The sequence below is a fragment of the Suncus etruscus genome, chromosome 2 (genome assembly GCF_024139225.1).
Source record: "Suncus etruscus isolate mSunEtr1 chromosome 2, mSunEtr1.pri.cur, whole genome shotgun sequence".
Classification (NCBI taxonomy): Eukaryota; Metazoa; Chordata; class Mammalia; order Eulipotyphla; family Soricidae; genus Suncus; species Suncus etruscus.
This window is the reverse complement of record NC_064849.1, coordinates 41,105,371-41,123,683: the sequence shown is the minus strand read 5'-3', so window position 1 is coordinate 41,123,683 and position 18,313 is coordinate 41,105,371. Positions and strand designations below refer to the sequence as shown.

Here is an 18,313-nt window from a genome sequence, read left to right as displayed (position 1 = left end):
TTGTCTAATTTGCATTCATCAAAAGCCTGCTTGGATTGGCTGAGTTAGAGAGGCGTTCCGAGCAGCCTTGCAGTGATTGGTGCAGGATTGAGTTGGAAAATTCGTTTTGTGGCAAGATTCAGACAATTTTCCTTTAGCGGCATATTGAAACATTTTTCGGGATATAGTTGGCGTATAAGATGACCCCAGATTTTCGGTTGACTTTTTTTTTTTTTTTTTGGTTTTTCTGGCCACACCCGTTTGATGCTCAGGGGTTACTCCTGGCTAAGCACTCAGAAATTGCCCCTGGCTTGGGGGGACCATATGGGATGCGAGGGGATCGAACCATGGTCCTTCCTTGGCTAGTGCTTGTAAGACAGACACCTTACCTCTAGCGCCACCTCGATGGCCCTGGTTGACTTTTTTTTGTTTCAAAAGTCGTCTTTTACACCGGGAAATACATACCTTTGATTTCCATCCCACAGTGGCAAACAACAGGAAAACAAATAAGCACTCCAGGCTTTAAGTTTGTCTAAGCATCCCTGAGTTAGTGCCCTGACTCTTTATTTGATATCATATGCTCCCCACCCTTGTTTTCAACACATAAGAATTTTTCAAGGTGCCAAAAACATTGAGAAGTTAGTAAGCAAATCAAAATTCAATTACAGCAGGGATCAGGATATTTCACATAGTCAATCAGTTGGCATCCTCAATAGAATTTTTTTTTAACCTGATTGATTGGTTAGTTGGTTGGTTTTGGGGTCACACCTAGCAGCACTCAGGGGTTACTCTTGGCTCTGCACTCAGAAAACACCCCTGGCAGGTTGGGGGACCATATGGGATGCTGGGAATTGAACTGGCTCCCTCCCAGGTTGGCCACATGCAAGGCAAACTCCCTACCACTGTGCTATCTCTCTGGCCCAATAGGGTTTCTTATTCAGGTTGGCCCCTATATCTAAGAAATCCTAAACTATTGGGCTATTCCCCAGGACAAAAGCAAGTTGGATTTTATAGTACTAACAGGCAGAAAAACATGTGCCCAGAAAAGAATAGAATGTAAATAGCAATGAGAAAAGCACCCAGCGACTATCTTATCTTGAAGTTATAATTAGGGAGACATTTTCTCACACTACTGTATTTTTGTTGCTATAAAATATGATTTGCTTTTCAATTCTCATTTTCAATATTTGGGGAGTTTTTTTTCTTTTTTTAATTATCTTTATTTAAACACCGTGACTACAAATATGATTGTAGTTGTATGATTACAGTCATATAAAGAACACCCCCTTCACCAGTACAAGATTACCACCACCAATTTCCCAGATCTCCCTCCTCCCCACCCCATCCACACCTGTACTCGAGACAGGCTTTCTATTTCCCTCATTCATTTTCATTGTTATGATAGTTTTTAATGTAGTTGTTGCTCTAACTGCACTCATCACTCTATGTAGTGAGCTTCATGTCATGAGCTGCACCTACATGGGTAAATGGGGGGAAATAATGGTTGGAACTGAGGCAGTAAAAGATTAGAAATGAGCTTTGTAGGGCAGTATCAAGGTCACAATACAAGATTAATATTATGCATATATAAACTATATGCATATAATACTATCAATATATATTGTACGCGTGGGGGCACTAGCCTCCACATGGTTTTGGAAATGGAGACCAAGGAGAAAAAAATTCCAGTGACTGTCCCAACATAAACCAGTGCTGCAAAGGCCCACTCTCCTCCCAAAGCGCATTCCGACTAGTGTAGGGAGAGGTAGGAGGAAAGCCTGATGACCCCATAGAGTCCACCTGGACCGGCAACCAGAAAAGGCCTGGAGTTCAGAGGAGAAAGAGGGAGAAGGCTGGGGGCCTGCCAAGCCTCCCAGCACTCCCCAGCTAGGGAGAAGGCCTCGAGCATGGGGCCTCCCCAAACCCCATACCTGGCAAGCGCTGGCCTCCAGAATCAAAGGGGAAACCAGAAGCCAGATATCTGCCTGCCCTCCTCCCCATGCACCTCCCCCCTGGAGTATAGAGGGAGGGTGGAAGCCTGAGGACCCCTAAAAGTCCACCTGAACCCACTTCTGGCCATCTGATTCGCACCCAGGGAAGGCCTGGGGTTCAAGAGAGAAAGAGGGGGATGGCTGGGGGCCTGCCATGCCTCCCTGCACTTGGGGAGTTTTTTTTAAAGAACTAGCACATTTAATTTTTCTTGGGGCCAGAAGGATAGTACAATAGGTAGGGCATTAGCCTTGAATGCAATGGACCGAGTTTGAGCCCCAGGAGTAATCTCTGAGTATAGAACCAGAACTAATCCCTGAGTCCTGCTAGGTGTGACCCAAAAACAACAACAAAAATTAATATTTTCTTAATTTGTTATTTCCTTTGGGGGTTTAATTTTTTTCAACTTTCCTTGTTCATCACTGTGTGATAATCATTAATTATCATTAACCATGTGTGGTCCTCACTGATTTTGGTTGCCATGCTCAACAGTTGTAGGGTACCAGGATCACTTATGTAACATGCAGCAGCACAGTCTGACACCATAGTTATGCTAAACATGCATAGCTATGTGGGGGATCAAACTCACAATCTATTACCTTCAAGTCAAGCACTATTATTCTCATGCTATAGGTATAGATCCTTGGGAGATCTATATTTATCCTGTAGGCACAATTCAATTAGTCTCTGTAATAAAAATGATCATAATCAGAAAGACAGAAGTCTTATTAGGGATCCAGTATTCATCCCACTTATATTCCCCATTTTGCACAGGCTTTCAATCACACACACACACACACACACACACATACACACAAAATATCACATTAAAAAAACGAAAGCTGTAGAGGCAGGATGATAGTACAGTAAGTAGGGCATTTGCCTTGCACATGGACAACCCAGATTTGATTTCCAGCATCTCATATAATGCCCTAAGCCCAGCCAGGAAGAATTTCTGAGTATAGATGCAGGAATAACCACAGCATTTCCAGGTGTGGTCCAAAACCATAAATAAATAAATAAATAAATAAATAAATAAATAAATAAATAAATAAATAAATAGAAATTTTAAATGAACACATTATATTTCAAGGCAATTATTTTAAGAGGAAAAGTATAAATGCAAATACTTAGCAAGCATATTTGCACAACCATTGTTTCTTGGTGTTACCCATTAACCAGAACATCTCTGTGATATTTATTATGTTCTAGTAGATGGCAGTTCCCTGACAACCAAAACCAGTAACCTTCCCATGTCAAAACATATGACCACTTGAGCTTCTCTACTCCTCTCTTTGTCTTCCAGCATGGGAAACTTTTTGATAGGTTTTAATGCTTTACTAAAATAATAAATTCTTACATATTAACTTGATCATCTCTCAAATCCAAAAACCCTGATTCAAGCAGGACAGGACTATTAAAGCACTGTCCTTATCACAATTTCCAGCAAACCTACATGCCAATGTGTGGATCTATACCCAACTTAGAAAAAAAACATAATATGGTACTCAAATAACTTTTTTTTTCATTTTATTTTTTTTGTTTTTTGTTTTTCGGGCCACACCCGTTTGATGCTCAGGGGTTACTTCTGGCTAAGTGTTCAGAAATTGCCCCTGGCTTGGGGGGGCCATATGGGACGCCAGGGGATGGAACCGCAGTCTTTCATTAGCTAGCGCTTGCAAGGCAGACACCTTACCTCTAGCGCCACCTCACCGGCCCCCCCTTTTTTTTTTTTCATTTTATACCTTTGAATCTTTTTAGCAAAAATTATTATGGGGCACAAATGATATTAATTCAAGTCTAATGACTTCCCATCAAGATCCAAAATGGGAAAACTGAAATGATAGCATAGCAGCTAGAGCTTGCACGTGGACAACTCAGGTTAAAAATCCGGGCATCCCATATAGTCTCCCAAGACTTCCAGGAATAATTTCTGAGCTCAGAGCCAGGAGTAAGCTGCCTAGTGTACCTGAGCGCTACCAGATGTGGCAAAAACAAGAACAAAAAAATTCAAATAGGGGCCAGAGAGATAGTTCAAAGAGATGGGTACATGTAAAGAATGCTTTGTGTGCCAGAAACACAGCACCCAAGAATCAAAAGAATATTTTTTTAATTAAAAAGAAATCCAAAATGAAGGTGATTCATCTCTTTGCCAGCTCTTTGCCAACTTATCTCTTTGTCAATTTCAGCCAGCATGGAATCACTATTTTTGAGACAGGATGATAGACATACCATAATATCAATCTTCCCCCTTTTTTGTTTTGTTTCTGTTTTGTTTTGTTTTGTTTGGGGAGCCACACCAGCTTTACTCAAGGTTTTCTCCTGGCTCTGTGCTCAAGGACCAATCTTAGGTATTTACAGGGTTATTTGGGCTGCTAGGAATCTAACCAGACTTGGTAGCATGCTAGGCAAGCACCCTGCCTGTTGTACCATCTCTCTGGCCCTTCTCTTTGACTCTTATGATGCTCTGCAATGAGCATCAAAGTCTTAAGTTCATGCCTTCCAACAAAAGTAATACAGTTCACTATTAGTTATTAGACTAATTTTTGAACTTGATGGAATCAAGGAGGATATGTATCAGCCAGGGTCTAGGGTAAGTATTCCTGTGATGCTAACTGGCATCTTAAATTTAGAGTTTTAGTAGTCATCCTTCCCTCTAGCAGAAGTTCCCGGAGTTATTTGGCATATCTCCTTCTCAAAAAAAAAAAATAATAATAAAGCACTTAGTACCCTCCTTAGAATCCACCTTCATTAAGCAAACAGAAAACCCCCCAAATATATGAGCTACTACTACTCCCCTGGTCTTTCCAGCACCCCCAAGAGGAAGTACCAGCCACTTAAGAAATACCACTGGTTTATAATTATGAAACATTATTCTGGCTTCTTTGTGTTATTTATTTAAATGGTAGTACTGTAAAGGGAAAGAAAATAAGGCCAGAGAGAAGGTGAGAAATAAAAGTAACGGGGAAAGAGGAGTCAGGGCTTCAGTTATATTGGTGATGTGGGAGAGTAATATAGCTATAAATCCAAAGCACAGACTCAACAACACTGAAAACCTACGGTCTAAGCTGCAACCACCAAAATTTTTTGTGTAAACTGTGTAATATGCCTGTCAAAGTTGTGGGGTGGAGAACAGAAACACTGGCGCTGAAGAGGATACTAATGATGGTATTAGTGCTGAAACATTACATGCCTAAAATTCAACTATCAATAATTTTGTACATCAATGTTTTATTTGTTGTTATTTGTTTGTTTGTTTTGGGGGTGGCACACCCAGTGATGCTCAGGGGTTACTCCTGGCTATGTATTCAGAAATCACACTTGGCTTGGGGGACCATATGAAACACCGAGGGATTGAACCGCAGTCTGTCCTAGGTTAGCTATGTGCAAGGCAAACAACCTATCACTGCACCACCGCTCTGGACCCTAAATCAATGTTCTTTAACTAAATTCTTAATAAATTTTATAAATAATTATATTCATATATAATTAATTCATTAATAGTACTATCATTAGGGGCCGGGCGGTGGCGCTGGAGGTAAGGTGCCTGCCTTGCCTGCGCTAGCCTAGGATGGACCGTGGTTCGATCCCCCGGTGTCCCATATGGTCCCCCAAGAAGCCAGGAGCAACTTCTAAGCGCATAGCCAGGAGTAACCCCTGAGCATCACAGGGTGTGGCCCAAAAACCAAAAAAAAAAAAAATAGTACTATCATTGTTCAAAATTTTTAAGAATTCCTTGATAGGGCTGGAGAAATAATACAGTGGATAGAGCTTTTGCCTTGCACATAGTTGACCTGGGTTCAATCCCTGGCACTATATGGTTCCCTCCTAGAATTCGAGTGATATGACATCTGCTTTTTAGCTCTTTCCCTGCTGAAATAAGCTAGAGTTAGTTTGCAATGTTTACAACTGAGTCTTAGCTATCATTTGTGCTTATATGTGAATACACCACCCTTGGACCTGAAAGTTCTAGGATTAAAATGTTTTCCTTTAACACTTACTCCCTATGTCAAGCCCCTATGTAAAATAAGATTAAAATAAGGAAACATTTCCTTGACAAATGTATACAAATATATGCATATATGTGTACATATGTATACCCAAACAACACATACTTCTTAGATTGCTTAAGTGGTAAATCTTTGCAGCGCTCTTGTTATTTATTTAAATGAAAGTATTGTCACTGTCTAATTCTTTTAAAAATTACTGGCCCAGGGGCCAGAGAGATAGCATGAAGGTAGGGTGTTTGCCTTGCATGCATAAGGATGGTGGTTCAAATCCTGGCATCCCATATGGTCCCCCAAGCCTGCCAGGAGCGATTTCTGAGTGTAGAGTCAGGGGTAACCCCTAAGCACAGCCGGGTCTAACCCAAAAAAACAAAAATTAAATAAATAAACAAACAAGCAAACAAAAAGAATTGTTGACCCAAAGAGATATTACTGTGGGTAGAGCATTTGCCTCACATGCAGCCAACCTGGATTGGATTATTATCCCATATGGTCCACTACTCCCTGCAAGGAATGATCCCTAAGAACAGAGCCAGGAGTAAGTGCCGATCACCACCAGGTGTACCTCCCCCCCAATAAAAGAATGCTTGATAATCACTTTGTACCTAATTGATATATTCTTTTTATTTATTTCTTGAATGCTTAAAAGAATGTAGGGGGCAGGTAGAACACACCACGTGCTCAGGGCTTGCACAGGAATTACTCCTCGTTCTGTGCTCAGAAATTGCTCCTGGTAGGTTCAGGGGACCAGATGGGATGTCAGGGATCAAAGCCAGGTCAGTCTCTGGTTGGACAAGTGCACGGAATAAGCCCTACCCACTGTGCTATTGCTCTGGCCCCAAAATTAAAAAAATTTTTAAGAAAAAGTATTCCCTATCCGTTTATAGATATATAAATGCTTATAAACCTACAAATGTAAATTTATATTCCCTTTTAAATAGAGGTGAAGTGTACTCTCCACCTACTTTCCTCACATAATAACTTGCAGATTATTCCTTTTCTAGTTCTGCCTCATTCCTACTAAAAGTGTTCTAATATATGAATGTTCCATCATTACTTAACCTAGCTCCAATTAGTGGATATTTATGTTTTCACTAATCTTTCATGTTGCCATACATATTCTGCACAAGATTCTTTCTGTTCTTTAATGATTGTAGATGTTAGAAAAATTCCAAGAAGAGTAGCTGATGGGTCAAAGGTAAAGATCATTTATAATTGATAAGTATTTCCAAATTGTCTTCCAAAGAAACTGTCAAGTTGTGTATTCATAATACTTCTGAATGTCAGTGTCACTTTATCACCTCTCCACGCCCTATTTGTGTGTGTGTGTGTGTGTGTGTGTGTGTGTGTGTGTGTGTGTGTGTGTGTGTGTGGTTTTTGGGTCACACCCGTCAGTGCTCAGGGCTTACTCCTGGCTCCATGCTCAGAAATTGCTCCTGGCAGGCACAGGGGACCATATGGGATACAGGGATTCGAACCAATGACTTTCTGCATGAAAGGCAAATGCCTTACCTCCATGCTATCTCTCCAGCCCCCACGCCCTGTTTTTTTAAACTATCTTTGACCATGGTAAATGTGTTTCTTTTGTTTAGGTTTGACTTCTGAAAATTCAAACCCAATCCTGGTAAATAAAATTTATTATTTTTCAGGCAACAATAACTTCAAAAAAGAATTACCTGTGCAACTAAAGTTAAGTAAGTTTCCTTGTTTGGTTTGCAAAGAAAGTCTGAAGTTAGCTCAAAGTGAGAGCCAACCATATTGGGGGCAACAGTGGCATCATTCAAATTAGAGCATAGGAGGCAATGTTCAATCAAAAGCAAGGTCTATGAATTAAACAATTTTCATTGAATCAGTCACACTTCATATGAGGCATAAAGATCAAGAAATGAGGTTCCATAGTTTCTGGTTTGTGCAAGTCAGCATCTTTGCAATCAGCTTCTTTATGTTTTATATTTAGGAACCCTCGCATTTTCCTTAGGTTGAAGATAGAAAGTGGCATTTTATATCTGCTGAACATAAGAGTTCCAGAAAATCTCAGTGACTTGTTCACTATAGCATTCACTTTAATGCCACAAAATACAGCAGGTCACCTGGGAAAATCTAGGGTATAATCCCTTTGCTTTTCTACTGAGTTAAGAAAGTCTTAGATTCAATTATGTTTCCAAGGGGCCTGAAAACTATGAATTATATATCTGAAAATTATGCCTATGCTAATGAAATGATAATTAACTTAAATGTCTCATATTAGAAAGTGAAATTAGTAAAATTTAGATAACTAATAATTAAATTAACTAAATATTTAAATTAGACAACTAATAATAATAATAATAACTAGTAATCTTGAACAACTAACTCTCAATGAAAGAAAAAAATCACTTTATTGCATTGACCAATACCTATGGAATAAATGTTACTTCTGTAGCTGGTTTCAGACTACAAACATGACATCAACTATCTTACAAAATTCCATAAAATTTAAGAATTGTCCCTGTGAGCCAGTGTGAGCAGGTTTGGCACACTACCACTAGCAACCACAGAACTTTCTGAATGTGTTAGTGTGAAATTTTCACCTGAAAGGAAGAATTTAAATTTTTCTGGGCTTCTTTATATGATACTTCTTGGATTTTTACTACTGGGGATGAATATGTCCTTATTTCATATATTTCAGAACTCAAACTTTGCTTTAAGCTTCATTATCTTCAATGTAGTGTGCTTCAAAGCATGTAACTTCAATTTTCATAAAAATACATTTTTTACACAGGCTGATGTGCGAGTCTATTAATGTTCACTTGTTCAGCATTTCCTTTCTAACTTTATTCTAGCTCATAAATATGAAAGGAGAAGAAAGCAGACAGTATGTACAAGATCATTTTTCTTTATTTACTCATGAGAAAGTAACAAGTAATATGAAAAAAGAAGTCAAAGAGAATTCAATACAGAGCAATTCAGGACATCTTAATAAATGGGATATTTGTCAAGGAAGCTGCTTAAATAGCTACTGAAAAAATGTATTACTTTTGAAAATAGACTTCTAACGCTATGAAAACATTTAATGATTTAACATGCTCATCAACTCGTGTGCTAATGCCCATCAGCTCATGCATAAATGTGCATACGCAAGGCATAAGTATCAAAAAATTAAAACTATATGGGACCAGAGCATAGTACAGTGATAGGGCAGTTGCCTTGTACGTGGACGATCCCGGACAGACCCAGGCTCAATCCCAGGCATCCCATATGGTCCCCGAGCATACCAGGGGCAATTTCTGTGCGCAGTGCCAAAAGTAACCACTGAGCACTGCCGAATGTGGCCCAAAAACCAAAAGAAAAAAATTAAAACTATAATGGGCCTACCTGAAAAAAATCCTTCAAAGTAACGTTCTTAAAATATCCTGAAAAAAACTTTCCCAGAGTGTACAATACTGCCCCCAGAGGGCAGTAAAATGATGGGACTGAGGATAAGAAATATGGAATCTATTATGCTGAGTGAAATAAATCAGAGGGAGAGAGATTAGACACAGAATAGTCTCACTCATCTATGGGTTTTAATAAAAATAAAAGACATGTTTGCAATAATCCTCAGAGATAAAGAGAGGAGGGCCAGAAGGTCTAGCTCACGACATGAAGCTCACCACAAAGAGTGGTGAGTGCAGTTAGAGAAATAACTACACTGAGAACTATCATGACCATGTGAATGAATGAGGGAACTGGAAAGCCTGTCTAGAGTACAGGTGAGGGTGGGCTGGGGTGGAGGGATATTTCGGACTATGGTGGTTGGAATTTTGCACCGGTGAACGGGGGTGTTCTTTACATGACTGAAACCCAACTATAGTCATATTTGTAAACAAGGTGTTTAAATAAAGATATTTTAAAAAAAAAGAAATAGTCTTGGAAGTGGGGGTGCTTTTGCTTAATTCTGTTTGCTTAGAGAAATTATATTTTCAGGGGATGTTAAGTGACATTTTATAAAGGGAGACAGTAGGCCAAATATGTCCAGGAACCTCTGAATTGTACGTATTCAGTCATATTTACAATGCCCAAAATATTCCTAAAACTTTCTTCATGACAGTGCACAAATTCAGAGGTAATTTAAATCCATATAAAACTTCTAGAATTATACTTTATTTAGATGTGAAAATATAACTATCAAAGCTGATGACCCACCTTACTATTTTTACACCATTTTCAAAAATCAAACTTAGCCTCCAAAGTATAAAGATTTATCAACATTCCCCAAAATTCTAAGACGGTTTTTGCGTTTTCAGTGCTTTCCAATGAAATGTGGATCTCTTTCACTATTTGATGCTATCTGATGCATTCTCCATACCTCAGCTTTCTCCTTACAAACGGCAAACTCATAATATTCTCCTGATATTATTTTGAGGATAGAATGTGTAAAGTGTTTAGCTCTATGCTTACACTGTGATGCATACCCCAAAACAAATATTTTTTGCTCTTTCTTTTTTTATTAAACCATAAGTTAAAAAGGTGTCAATAGTAGAGTGTCAGTCATACAATGTTCCAACACACATCGCTTCACCAGTGTTTATATTATACCACCAATTGCCCCATTTTACTCTCCCATCATTCTATACACTCCCTCCCATTTTCCCAATGGCAAAATCAATCTCTCACTCACTCACTATCTTTCACCTTTTTAGGCGCCAATAGTTTATAATACCCTTACTGAAGAGATATCATTCATACATTCATATCATTTTAATTCCTTTCAGTTCTTTTTTTTTTTTTTGGTTTTTGGGTCACACCCGGCAGCTCTCAGGGGTTACTCCTGGCTGTATGCTCAGAAATTGCTCCTGGCAGGCTCGGGGGGCCATGTGGGATGCTAGGATTTGAACCACTGTCCTTCTGCATCTAAGGCAAACACCTTACCACTGAGCTATCTCTTTGGCCCCCGTCCTTTCAATTCTTGATTCTTGTCCAGAGTGATTGTTTCCAACAATTATTGCCATAGTGGTCCTTTCTCTGTCTTAATTGCCCTTCCCACCAAGTATTTCTATTGTCTTTGGGTGTTTACTTTCATACTATGGGGATTTTAAACTGAAAAGTTTTTTTTTAATCCAAGAAAAATGGTAAATTAGATTCTAGATATCTCAGGCAGCACTTTTGGACTCTAGAGAGAGGAAACTTTTCTTGAAGAAATTTTTCATTCTTTTTTGCTTCAATGCAGATTTTTTCCCAAGTTTCAGTTTGAGAAATTGGTCCATATGGGGCATTGAAAACAACCATTTCCCTTTATGTCTTTTATTTAGATACCAAGGTATAGGTCACGGTTTAAACTTGTACCAAATGATTCTTCAGAAGTTATCTCTTCTCCAGGTAACAAGTATAACATTTTCTTGACCAGTAGTAAGTCTTATGGAATTTTCTCTTTCCTTCACAACTTTATCTAATGCATCCATAGAATCTACTACCAAAACTTATGTAAATATTCATTACTTTTGTACCTTAATTGCTAACAGGATTTTACTTTTTCTTCCCCCCAATTCTTTGGCTCATCAAAAATTTCTTCCAAGCCTTTTCTTGGTGATGTAGTATGAAGTAACCATTTCTAGTAAAATGATGTGACATCTGTATTCTTATTTAAGAGACTAAGACAAAACCTAAAACCAGTGCAAAAAGTGACCTCAATACTTATTCAATATCAATACTTATTAATGATTGGGAATCTTCAGAGCTGTTAAGGTCTTTCTGCAAAGATTTTTGAAACTGGCTCATTATGGGTTTTTTTTTTTAAATTATATCTCACACATAAGTGTGATTATTCTGTCTGTCCCTCCTCATCTGATTCATTACACTTAGCAAGATACTCTTCATGTGTATCCATGTATAAGCAAATTTTATTATTTCATTTTTATAAAAGCTACATAATGTGTGTAGATGTACCATAGTTTCTTTACCACTCAGCACTCAGGCTGTTTACCATTTCGAGCTATTGTGAATAGTGCTGTAATGTACTTTTTCTGCATTGTATTTTTTAACCCTTAGGATCTATTTCCAGGAGCAGTATTGCTAGATCAAATAAAAAACTCAATTTCTTGATTTTTAGGGGGAAACTCCATATTGTTTTCTCCAAAAAAAAAAAAGCTAAATCACTATTTACCATAGCAAGACTCTGGAAACAATCAAGATGCCCTACAACAGATGAATGGCTAAAGAAACTGTGGTATATATACACAATGAAATAATATGCAGCTGTCAGGAGAGATCAAGTCATGAAATTTTCCTATACATGGATGTACACGGAATCTATTATGCTGAGTGAAATAAGTCAGAGAGAGAGAGAGAAAAACGCAGAATGGTCTCACTCATCTATGGGTTTTAAGAAAAATGAAAGACATTTTGCAATAATAATTTTCAGACACAAAAGAGAGAAGGGCTGGAAGTTACAGCTCACCTCATGAAGCTCACCACAAACAGGGATGAGTTTAGTTAGAGAAATAACTACATTTTGAACTATCCTAATAATGAGAATGTATGAGGGTTATAGAAAGCCTGTCTAGAGTACAGGCGGGGGTTGGGTGGGGAGGAAGGAGATTTGGGACAGTGGTGATGGGAATGTTGCACTGGTGATGGGTGGTGTTCTTTACATGACCGAAACCCAAACACAATCATGTATGTAATCAAGGTGTTTAAATAAAATATATATTAAAAACAAAAGGCTAGATCAGTTGACATTCTCATTAGCAGTGAATGAAAGTCCCTTTCTCCCCACACTCATGGAAGCACTGGTTCTTCTTGTTCTTCTTGTTATGTGCCCATCTCTGTGGTGCAAGGCAATTTTAAGTTGTTTTGATTTTCATATCACTCAAGATTAATGATGTGGAGCATTTTTTCATTAGTTTTTGGCCTTCTATAATTTCTTTTGAGGAAATTTCTGTTCATTTCTTCTCCTCATTTTTGATTGGGTTGGAATTTTTGCTTATTAAGCTCTATCAATGCCTTATATATTTAATACATTGACTCTTAACAGATGGGTATTAGGTAAATAATATTTACCATTTCATGAGTAGTCTTTGTATTTTGGTTATTGATTCCTGTAGTCTGTGTGTGTGTGTGTTTGTGTGTGTGTGAAAAGAATGGGACTAGTATGATGTATGCATAAAAAGTAAAATTAATAGTATGCACACCCTGGTGCATCGATAAAAATTAGTTGTAGCTTTTGTTATAATTTTTATGATATTTTTATATAAGCACCAAGGTTATAAGCATGTTTGTAGTTGGGCTTTAGTCATAAAAAATACACCCACAGGGGGTCAGAGCAATAGCACAGCAGTAGGGTGTTTGCCTTGCATGTGGGTGACCCAGGACTGACCTGGGTTCGATCCTCCAGCGTCCCATATGGTCCTCCAAGCCAGGAAAAATTTCTGAGTTGATAGCCAGGAGTAACCTCAGAGCATCACTGAGTTGGCCCAAATTAAAAAAATTAAAAATACACCCCATTAACAAATATGACCTTCACACCACCAATGCCCCTTATCTCCCTCCTCCCCAAAACCCTACCTGTATTAGAGACTGTCTATTTCTTTCATTAACTAGCATTGTAATGATAGTTGTAGTTATTTCTCTAACTGCACACACCAATCTTTGTGGTAAGCTTTGTATAATGAGCTAGTCTTTCCAGTCCTCATCTCTATTGTCTCTGATATTCTTACAATAATGTCTTATTTTTTTAATCCCACAGATGAGTAAGACTATTCTATGTCTGTCTCTCTTCCTCTGATTCATTTCACTCAGCATAATAATTTCCATGTCCATTCATAGGAATATTTCATGACCATTTTCCTGGCAATTGCATAGTATTCCATTGTGTATATGTACCACAGTTTCTTTACCACTCATCTGTTGTTGGGCATTTGGGTTATTTCCAGATTCTGGTATTATAGATAGTGCTGCAATGAACATAAAAATGCAGAGCGCGCTTTTTTTTTTTTTTTTTTTTTTTTTTTTTTTTTTTTTTGCCATTCCTAGGGTATATCCCTAGAAGTAGTGTTGCTGGATCATATGGGAGCTCAATTTCCAGTTTTTTGAGGAATTTCCATATTGTTTTACATAAAGGCTGGACTAGACATCATACCCACCAGCAATAAATAACAGTTTATTTCTCCCCACATCCTCCTCAGCACTGATAGTTCTTATTCTTTGTGATGTGCACCAGTCTCTGTAGCTTGAGGTGGTAACTCATTGTTTTAATTTGAACCTCCCTGATTAGTGATATGGAGCATTTTTTCATGTGCCTTTTGGCCATCTGTATTTCTTCTCTGAAGAAGAGTCTGTTTATTTCCTCTCCCATTTTTTGATTAGATTAGACTTTTTTTGTTAAGTTCTGCCAGTACCTTGTATATCTGAGATATTAGCCTCTTATCTGATGGGCATTAGGTGAATAATTGCTCCCATTCTATAGGTGGCCTTTGTATCCTAGTCACCCTTTCCTTTGAAGTGCAGAAGTTTCTCAGCTTAATTTACACCCATTTGTTTATCTACAATTCCACTTCTTTTCACAGTGGTGTTTCCTCCTTGAGGATGCCTTTGGTTGCAATGTCATGGAATGTTTTATCTATGTGTTCTTCTATATACCTTATGTTTCGAGTATGATATCAATATCTTTAACCCATTTGGATTTGAACTTTGTGCATGGTGTTAGATCGAGGTCCAATTTTGCTTTTTTGCATGTGGTTGACCAATTGACCCAGTACCACTTGTTGAAGAGTCTTTCCTTGCTTCATATTGCATTTTATGCCCATTTATCAAAGATTAATTGATTGTATGGGGAACATTCTCTGACTACTCAAGTCTATTCCACTGACCTGAAGATCTGTCTTTATTCCAATACTATGCCGTTGTAATGACTACTGCTTTGTAATACAATTAAAAATTGGAGAAATAATGGCTCCCATATTCCTTTTCTGGGGATTACTTTAGCTATTCATGGGTGTTTATTGTTCCAAATGAATTTCAGAAGTGATTGATCCACTTCTTTGAAGAATGTCATGAGTATCTTTAGAGGGATTGCATTAAATCGGTACAATGCTCTGGGGAGTATTGATATTTTAATTATATTAATTCTGCCAATCCATGAGCAGAGTATGTGTCTCCATTTCCTTTTGTCCTCTCTTGTTTCTTGAAGCAGGCTTTTGTAGTTTTCTTTGTATAGGTCCTTCACCTCTTTAGTTAAGTTGACTCCAAGATATCTGAGCTTGTGTGGCACTAATGTGAATGGGATTGTTTTTTAATGTCCATTTCTTCTCTATCTTTATTGGTGAATAAGAAGGCCACTGATTTTTGCGTGTTAATTTTGTAGCCTGCCACTTTGCTATATAAATCAATTGTTTATAGAAGCTTTTTGATATAGTCTTTAGGGTTTTTTAAATATAGTATCATGTCAACTGCAAATAGTGACAGTTTGACTTCTTCCTTTCCTATTTGGATGCCTTGATATCCTTTTTTTTTTTTTTTTTTTTGCCTAACTACTATAGCAATACATCCAGTATAATATTAAATAGGAGTGGTGAAAGGGGGCATCCTTGTCTTGTACCAGATTTTAAAGGAAAGGCTTTTAGTTTGTCTCCATTGAGTATAATATTAACCATGGGTTTGTGGTAAATGGTCTTGACTCTACTGAGAAAAGTTCCTTCCATTCCTATATTATTAAGAATTTTTATCATAATGGGTATTGATCTTATCAAATGTTTTCTCTGCATCTATTGATACAATCCTATGGTTCTTAATTTTTCTTTTGTTGATATTATGTATTACACTGATTAATTTACATATGTTAAACTGTTCTTGAATCACTGGAATGAAACCTAACTAGTCATGGTATATGACCTTCTTGATGAGGCATTGGATCATATATGCTATCATATATCTTGTTGAGGATCTTTGATCTGTGTTCATAAGGAATATTGGTTTGTAGTTTTCTTTTTCTATAGTATCTCAGTCTGATTTTGGTATCAGGGTGATATTAGCTGTTGTATACTTATAAAATATAGAGCCCTAGTGTTGGAGTCCTCCCACGGCTTGGTCCTGTGCCCTTAGCACCTTTCACCAGCGGTTCAAAATGTTGCAGGGTAATGGCAGAGAAATGATCCATAGGCAGTTAGTTGAAGTTTCAGGAGATATACAGCTTTATATCAAGGCACTAACCGCCATGTGCACTTCTCCACATGGCTTCTCAGCTAAGATTTTCTTGCAGCCTCTTTTTGCTGTCCTTCAAGCACCCTTCCGACATCTTCTTTCCCTCTCCTTCACCCCAGCAGCCCTATTCTTATTCCCAACAGAAGCTCCTCCCAGGTGTTGGAGGAGCTAACCATACAGGTGATAGTATGGAATTGGGGGAGGGGTAACAGTTAGCCTCATTGAAAACTATTTAGAAGTGTTTCTGTTTCTCCAATTTCCTGGAAGAGCCTGAAAGGATTGGTAGTAGGCCCGCTTGAAAGGTTTGAAATAATTCATTAGTGAATTCATCTGGGCCTGGGCTTTTGTTTCTGGGAAGACTTTGATTACCATTTTAATTTTCTCAGTGATCATGGGTCTGCTTAGATATGCTAGTCATCCTGGTTCAACCATGGAAGATTATAAGAGTCGTAAAAGATATCCTCTTATTTTGTGGAAGAGTTTCTCAAAGTGATCTCTGATTATCCTTTGAATCTCTGTAGTATCTGTAGTAATATCCTCCTTTTAATTTCTAATTCAGTTATTAAGTTTTTCTCTTTCCATTTGTGAGTTTTGCTAGTGGTTTATCAAACTTGTTTATTTTTTTCAAAGAACCAATATTTCCTTTCATTGATCTTTCAAGTAATTCTTTAGATTTCCACTGTATTAATTTCTGCTCTAAACTTTGTTATTTCCTTCTGCCTACCTATTTTTGATTCATGTTGTTGATCACTTTCTAATTATATAAGCTGTGTCATTAGGTTACTTATGTAGGCCCCTTCTTCTCCCTTCTTTCTTCCTGATGTGTGTTTGCAAAGCTATAAAAATTTCCTCTTAGTACTGCTTTTGCTGTGTCCTACAAATTCTGATAATTTGTGTCTTCATTCACAGTTGTTTACAAGAATATTTTTATTTTCCAAGAATCTTTTGATTTCCTCTTTGATTTAATCTCTGTCCCACTGGTTGTTCAGTAATGAACTGTTTAATTTCCAGGTGTTAAAGTTCTTCCTCTGTGTCTCTTTGTAGTTAACTTCTAATTTCAGTGTCTTGTGATCTGATAAGGTAGTCTATACAATTTCTGTCCTCTTGATTTTATGGAGGTATATTTTGTAGATCAGCATGTGGTCTATACTGGAGATTGAATCATGTGCATTGAGAAGAATATTATCTAGTTTTCTGAGGATGATGAGCCCTATATCTACTAGTCCACTTTTTTCCATTTCTTTTTTCAGTGCTAGCATTTTTTTTTGTTAAGTTTCACCTGTTTGACTATGAAGAGGTTACAGGATGGTGTTGAGGTCTCCCATTATTATTGTGTTGTTATTGATGTCTTCTTTAAAATTGTCAACAATTGTTTTAAATATATTGTTGGTCCCTTATTGGGTATGTATTTGTTTAGAAGTGTGATTTTTTCCTGTTGTACATAACCCTTGATTATTATGAAATGTCCATCTTTGTCCCTCATAACTTTTTTAAGTCTAAAGTTTGTGTCATCTGATATTAATATGGCCACTCCAGCTTTTTTTTTGGGGGGGGGCCACACCATTTGATACTCAGGGGTTACTCCTGGCTAAGCACTCAGAAATTGTCCCTGGCTTGGGGGGACCATATGGGATACCAGGGGATCAAACCGCGGTCCTTCCTTGACTAGCACTTGCAAGGCAGATACCTTACATCTAGCGCCATCTCACTGGCCCCGCCACTCCAGCTTTTTGAAGGGAGTTGTTTGCTTAGATGTTTGCCCTCCCACCTTTGATTTTGAGTTTATGTTTCCCTATTTGACTCTATGTTTGATACTATACAGATGCTCAGCTTTTTGATCCAGATTCCCACACTATGTCTTTTAACTGGTGCTTTTAGTCCATTGACTTTGAAAAAAATAATTATCATGGTATTTAGTGTCAACTTTATGTAGGGCTGTGGTATGTCTTTTAGTCTGTCTTGTCTTAAAGTAGATCCTTCAATTTGTCTCTTAAGGCTGGTTTAAATCTGTAAAGTTTCTGAGTTGTTGTTTATCCATGAAGCTATGTATGCTTCCTTAAAACTTAAAAGTGAGTCTGGCTGAGTAAAATATTTGAGGTGAAGCATTCATTTCATTGAATATTATCACTATATCCTATCACTGCCTTCTGGCCTTGAGGATTTCTTGTGCAGATCTGTAAATC

General features: G+C 37.8%; 1 pseudogene; it reads right to left on the bottom strand.

Moving 5' to 3' along the window:
• Window positions 1-11,086: 11,086 nt before the first annotated feature.
• LOC126001679 (39S ribosomal protein L47, mitochondrial-like) lies at window positions 11,087-11,919 on the bottom strand (annotated as a pseudogene).
• Between the last annotated feature and the right edge of the window lie 6,394 nt (window positions 11,920-18,313).